The sequence below is a fragment of the Schistocerca piceifrons genome, chromosome 8 (assembly GCF_021461385.2).
Source record: "Schistocerca piceifrons isolate TAMUIC-IGC-003096 chromosome 8, iqSchPice1.1, whole genome shotgun sequence".
NCBI classification, from domain to species: domain Eukaryota; kingdom Metazoa; phylum Arthropoda; class Insecta; order Orthoptera; family Acrididae; genus Schistocerca; species Schistocerca piceifrons.
In genome coordinates, this window is record NC_060145.1 from 136,241,062 (window position 1) to 136,247,556 (window position 6,495).

At 44.3% G+C, this 6,495-nt stretch overlaps 1 protein-coding gene across 1 annotated transcript in view; it reads right to left on the minus strand.

Moving 5' to 3' along the window:
- Positions 1-6,141, minus strand: part of LOC124711892 (UDP-glycosyltransferase UGT5-like) — a 46,030-nt gene extending 39,889 nt beyond the window's left edge. Inside the window, exon 1 of the mRNA XM_047242139.1 lies at positions 6,095-6,141. The gene's annotated coding sequence lies outside the window, so the exon portion shown is untranslated. The remainder of the gene's footprint in view (positions 1-6,094) is intronic.
- Between the last annotated feature and the right edge of the window lie 354 nt (positions 6,142-6,495).

A 6,495-nucleotide genomic window follows, 5' to 3' on the forward strand; every position in this document is an offset into this window, starting at 1 on the left:
CTCCCTAGGTTTTCACACTACTTAATGTAACTTAAACTAATTTAGGCTAAGGACAACACACACACCCATGCCCGATGGAGGACTTGAATCTCCGATGGGGGTAGCCGCGCGAACCGGGTCAAGGCGACCTAGACAGCGCGGCTACCCCTAGGGCTATGAAAGCTGCGTCCATTGAAATTCGCGCCCAAACAATAATCTGTGAAATTTGCGCCCAATATTCCTGGCAATTAGTTGCTCACTAAATGACTATCTATTTACACCCCGAGTCCTCGTCCAACGAAGACGGTTCCTACTCTCGCAGTGGGCTATTCAGGTGCCCTCAAGGTAGGTAGACATTTACCAGCCACCTTGTCCGAGCCGCGTTGACTCCGCCATCCAAATGCTCAGGGACGTAAACAAGCTTCTGATGGAAGAAGAGCAGTCCCAATGGCCGACATGGATACTATTTCCTACTATGGAAAATCATTGTGCATTGTCATCATAGAAAATGTTTGTTATTACGTAATTTTATGATTCACACTTCGTTTTTTAAAAGGTTACCTTAGCTAAGTTCAGCGATGTAGTACGTATACAGGGTGCAAAGTATTTAAACCGACAAGCTCTGGGAGGTTGTAGGGGACATAAAAACAAATATTTTTCCCTAATGTCATTTTTTCCTATGAGGATTATTTAAACCGGTGGAGGCTGTATTACGCTCTTCAGTTGTTAGAGGCCGTATTACGATCTTTAGTTGTTAGAGGGCGTATTACGCTCTTCAGTTGTAGGCGACTGCTGCCCACCAGTGTAGTAGTGCATTGTCTCTGTTTACTAATGGAGCGACACACCTGGAGTGAGTACACTGATGCGGTTGGTGCGTACTACGTAGCGCACCACAATGGACGAGCCGCACAGCGGATTGATCAACAAGTGCGGTTCTTCGTTAATGTGTGAATCGGTGTTGTTGGGGACTGTTTAATTGGGCCATATCTGCTACATAGGCCATTAAATGGCAGGCACTATTACAATTTTCTCGCCAGAGCATTTCCAGACTTGCTGGAAGACGTCCTGCTCCCTACAAGACAACGCATGTGGTTCCAACATGACGGGACGCCAGCACATTTCAGTCGTCGTGTGCGTAGATTCCCGGACCGACGGTACCCAAAAACGTGGATTGGCAGAAATTATCCTGTACCATGACCTGCTCGATCCCTAGATATGTCCCCTCTGGACTTTTTTGTGTGGGGAGAGATGCGTAACCTTGTTTACACAACTCCTGTTGCATCAGAAGAGGATCTGGTAGCCCGGATAGTAGCAGCAGGAACAATTCAAGATACTCCTGGGGTTTTTGCCCGTGTCAGACAGAACATGATCCGACGCTGTAAACTTTGTTTACATGTTAATGGAGGCATTTTTGAAAATCTACTGTAATTCAAATTGGGTTGTGTTAATGTGTTGTCTCTTGGTCATAAAAAAATGGAAAAGTGTTTGTTGGTTAAATTAATTTGCCGCAAGAGAAATCTTCCTCTACTGGTTTAAATACTCATCATAGGAAAAAAATGACATTAGGGAAAATATTTGCTTTGATGTCCCCTACAACCTCCCAGAGTTTGTCGGTTTAAATACTTTTCACCCTGTATATCTTCCACTTAGCAATACTGACGACGCAAAACTATAAAGATAATTGTTTTCATGTTTGTAAGTCACTTGTAGGAGATGCTCAAATTAGCGTTAGGAGTGAGAAGAGAAACTGTATTCAGATTATTTCACCCATACATGTACGTACTACTGGTCTTTTACGTAGTTTGAAAACGAATTTCATGCATTGAATGGAATGGACAGTGTCTTGAAAGGAGGGTATAATATGAACATCAACAAAAACAAAACAAGGATAATAGAATGTAGTCGAATTAAGTCGGGTGATGCTGAGGGAATTAGATTAGGAAATGAGACACTTAAAGTAGTAAATGAGCTTTGCTATTTGAGGAGCAAAATAACTGATGATGATCGAAGTAGAGAGAATACAAAATGTAGACGGGCAATGGCAAGGAAAGCGTTTCTGAAGAAGAGAAATTTGTTAACATCGAGTATAGACGTAAGTGTCAGGAAGTCGTTTCTGAAAGTATCTGTATGGAGTGTAGCCATGTATGGAAGTGAAACATGGACAAGAAATAGTTTGGACAAGAAGAGAATAGAAGCTTTCGAAATGTGGTGCTACAGAAGAATGTTGAAGATTAGGTGGGTAGATCACGTAACTAATGAGGAGGCATTGAATAGAATTGGGGAGAAGTTTGTGGCACAACTTGACTAGAAGAAGGGATCGGTTGGTAGGACATGTCCTGAGGCATCAAGCGATCACAAATTTAGCATTGGAGGGCAGCGTGGAGGGTAAAAATCGTAGAGGGAGACCAAGAGATGAATACACTAAGCAGATTCAGAAGGATGTAGGTTGCAGTAGGTACTGGGAGATGAAGAAGCTTGCACAATATAGATTAGCATGGAGAGCTGCATCAAACCAGTCTCAGGACTGTAGAGCACAACAACAACAACAACAACAACAACAACAACACACATGCTGCTCTAGGAGTATGGACAATACTTCCTGTTATATTTATTTGAAAGGATGCTTTGTCAAATAGAAGATATTCTAGTTTTAAATTCCATGTTCCTATTTTGATTTTGATGCTTTCCATTGTAATTTCTGAAGGTCTAGTCTTAATAAGAAATTTTATGATTGTGTTCCACAGAAAATAAAGTAAACTATGATCAACTCCAAGTGTAAAAAATTGGCATTATACAATTAGTTCTTGTTCGAGCATCTCCATTCAATTTCATTAGTATTTGCAGCTCTTCTGCACAGTCCAGTCACATTAATGTGACCACTGCCTATGTTCAGTGTCAACGTGCAATAACCACTCACAGACACCAGATGGTAGCTCTAGCAGGGGGGAGCGGGAGGGGAGGATAGGGTATATAAAGCGTGTCGGTAGGAGGTGCAAAACGGTGCAGTCATCGCTGTAATGCGGAAACTGACGTCCTAAAGGGCACGAACATTGGCTTTCGGACGAAGGGTGGAAACGTTTCCGAAGCGTCTGAGTTTATAAACTGTTCGTCTGCTTCCATGATTAATGTGTACTGTATATTGCAAAATGACGCTATCGAAAGCCGATGCCGAGGCAACAGTTATGCTCCACGACCTTTTAGATGAGGGGGGTGAACGGCGGCCGCGGAGTTGAATACGGTCAAACAGACGTGCAACTGTTGAGCCAAAAATGAACCGAGTACCGTCCAGCGAACGTTGCTGTATTTGGACCTCTGTGGCGGGTGCCTGGTTCATGCACCCATGCTGACAGCTGTTCATCAGCAACAATGGCTGGAAAATGCACGTCAGTACCGCAACTGGGCGTCCACTGAGTGGCGACAGATGGCGTCTTCAAATGAAACGCGTTTTACGGTCCATCTGACAAATGGCCATTGGCGCGTACGGCGTGAAACGTCTGAAAGCGGAGCGGCCTCGGCCGCAGAGGATGCGTTACGGTCTAGGGAATGTTTTCGTGGCATTCGCTGTTCGATCTCGTCATTCTGGAAGGCACAATATATCAACACAAGTATGCCTCTATTCTATTCCATCCCTACGTGTAATTTATTTCTTCTCTGCATGATGTCATCTACCAGCAGGACAATGCAACCTGTCACACAGCTCGCATGTATGTGCGTTGGTTCGAAGAGCACCAGGATGAATTTAACGTACTTTCCCGGTCACCAAACACCCCAGAATTAATCCCAACCCAGAATCATGGCTCCTCAACTGAGCTGGCCATAGCACTGGAGTTGTCATGTCTCCACATCCCTATCGGTATGTTCCAGGGCCTCATTGATTCTCTTCCTGCACGTGTTGCAGCTACCCACACTGCAAGAAGTAATTATTCGGACTTTTGAGCGGTAGTCACATTAATGTGGTAGGGTAGCATACCTACCGGGAAAGTTGTGGAGTTTGGACAGGGGGATTAGTGGATCTTTCCTCGACGTTTTCTATGGACAAATTGCGCTGGGCATTCTTTACAGAAAGCCGTTTATATCAGAGACAATGTGCCATACAAATTTTTTTCCCTTTGATGCAGCTATTTTTTTTTTCTTTACTGTAATTTCATGCCTTGTATGAGGTGGGCCGGCAGTGGCCTGCATACATCTACATCTACATCCATACTCCGGAAGTCACCTGACGGTGTGTGGCGGAGGGTACGCTGCTCTTCGGCCAAAAGAAGTACAGATAGTGAAGATGGAGAGAGAAAAACATACATACACGAATGGTAAAAACAGGAGACATACATAAGAAATAAAATGAAGGCATTCGTGTAAGGCACCGGTTTTACAAGCAAGTTCAACAGTGCACACAAACATGGACAAACAGTTTTACATGTGAACGAAGGAGCACACCGAAGAAAACACTGATGCACATAGAGGAAGAGAGCACTGTAGCACATTGGTGACGATCCTCAGCACACTGAACAGACTGATGAGATGGGGCGCCTGCCACTGTGTGCAGGGGACGGGCAGGGGGGAAAGAGGAGGGTGAAGAAGCCACTGGGAGAAAGGAAGGGTGAGGGGAGGGGGGAGGGAGTGGCAGAACTGGGAGAGAGGAGGGGAGAGGAGAGGAGAGGGAGAAAGGAAGGGGAGGAAGGAGAGAGGGAGCCCTGGAGGGAAAAGGGGAAGAAAGGAAAGGAAGTGGATACAGCCAAAGTCAATGCGTTTGTTTTGTACAACTCAGTAAGATTTTCCTAAGCAAGCGTGCACGCAACTTCCAATACTGTAAGTATCTTGTCACAGCTTCGTACAGAACACTTCCTGAAACGTGAAGAGAGGCATGAGATAATGATGACATCATGACATCCATTTTTTATGGACTTTCTGCACCAGGTCATGAGTAGTGACGAAAGCTTGCCTACCAGCCTGGTTTGAAATGTTCTCGGAATCACGATGAGAGGTCAGCGCTAGCGTGACGAGTTGTTCCCGTGATACTCATTGGACTGTTGCCTGTAAACATGTGCCACGTCAGTGTTCTTGGAAGAGAGCTGTGGCGGTGACTTAGCTCTGTTGTTTTTCCCGCATAGTGATTTGACAAGACGGAAAAAAATTGAGATTCCTTCATATTCAACTGTTAAATTGAGTCGGGAGAGCTTAGAAGATGATCCGCGCAGTGGTCAACCAAGATGTGTAACTACTCCAGATATCACTGCAAAAGGGCACAAAATGGTCATGGGGGATCACCGATTGAAATTACATGAAATTGCTCATGCTTGCCAGATGTCATCTGAAAGGGTACACCACATTTTAACTGAAAAATTTATCTACAAGATGGGCGCCGCGACTTTTGACGCTGGATCAAAAACTCGCCCGCACACATGTGCCGTCGCATGGCGAAATTACACGAAGTAAGGTATGAATTTTTACCACACCCGCCTTATTCACCTCATATGGCTCCATCAGACTTCCATATTTTCCCAAAATTGAAAATTTTTCTTGGTGGAGAAAGATTCACTTCAAACGAAGAAATGATAGCTGGAGTTGACAAATATTTTTCAGGCCTGGAGGAAACTCAGTTTCGAGGTGGGATCAGGGCACTGGAACATCGTTGGACCAAGTGCATTAATCTACAAGGAGTCTACATTGAAAAATAAAAAAGTTTCAGTGATGTAAGTACTTTTTTATATTCCGTTTCGAGAACTTTTCAAACCACCATCGTACTTCGTTTCATATCGTGTACATTTCTGCAACTATTTTAAAATGCTCTTCGCCATTTTATATCTCTTCCACCGCTCACAGCGTGATCACCACACGTTTAATTAAATCGAAAGCTATTGCATATGTGTTTGAGTAACAGTTGGAGATACTTTACGAGCATGTGCAGTACGGCAGCTGCAGAGCTCCAGTGGCAATATATCAAAACGGTACTTATTTCAAAAATGCGCCTCGTATATACTATTTCCCCTGAAACACACTGTGTGGATAAACGGTCAGACGTCGATGACGTGGTTGGCAGATATCGGGGGAGTGACTATGATGTGTTTACGGTTACATGACAAAACTAGGGCAACTGTTACTTGTAAGATGACCTCACCTGGTCCCAAGTGGCTCGTGTGGTTGCTCTTGCACAGACTGGTGATCGGCGACTGCTCCATGACGGCTACAGATAGGTCCACAAGAGCGTCCTTGTCTCGCGTTTATCGCGCCTGATAAATGGGTCACGACCACTGTGAAGCTGGAAAGGCATCAAGTTATCTCTGCTGCTTGTCGCCTGTCAACAAAATCCTCGTGCTGAGGACGATAACCATGCAAGATTGATTTATGCCTTTTGAAGTAATACTGCAACCTTTTTTTGGGAAATATTTTCCGTGTAACAGAAAACAAGTTGATGCACTAGGCTAATACGGGAACCGCATGACAATCGAATTTTTGTACACATATTAGGTCTACAACTTTGCTTCAGTCGTTTTGCAATAGACGGCAGTAGCGGCAAAG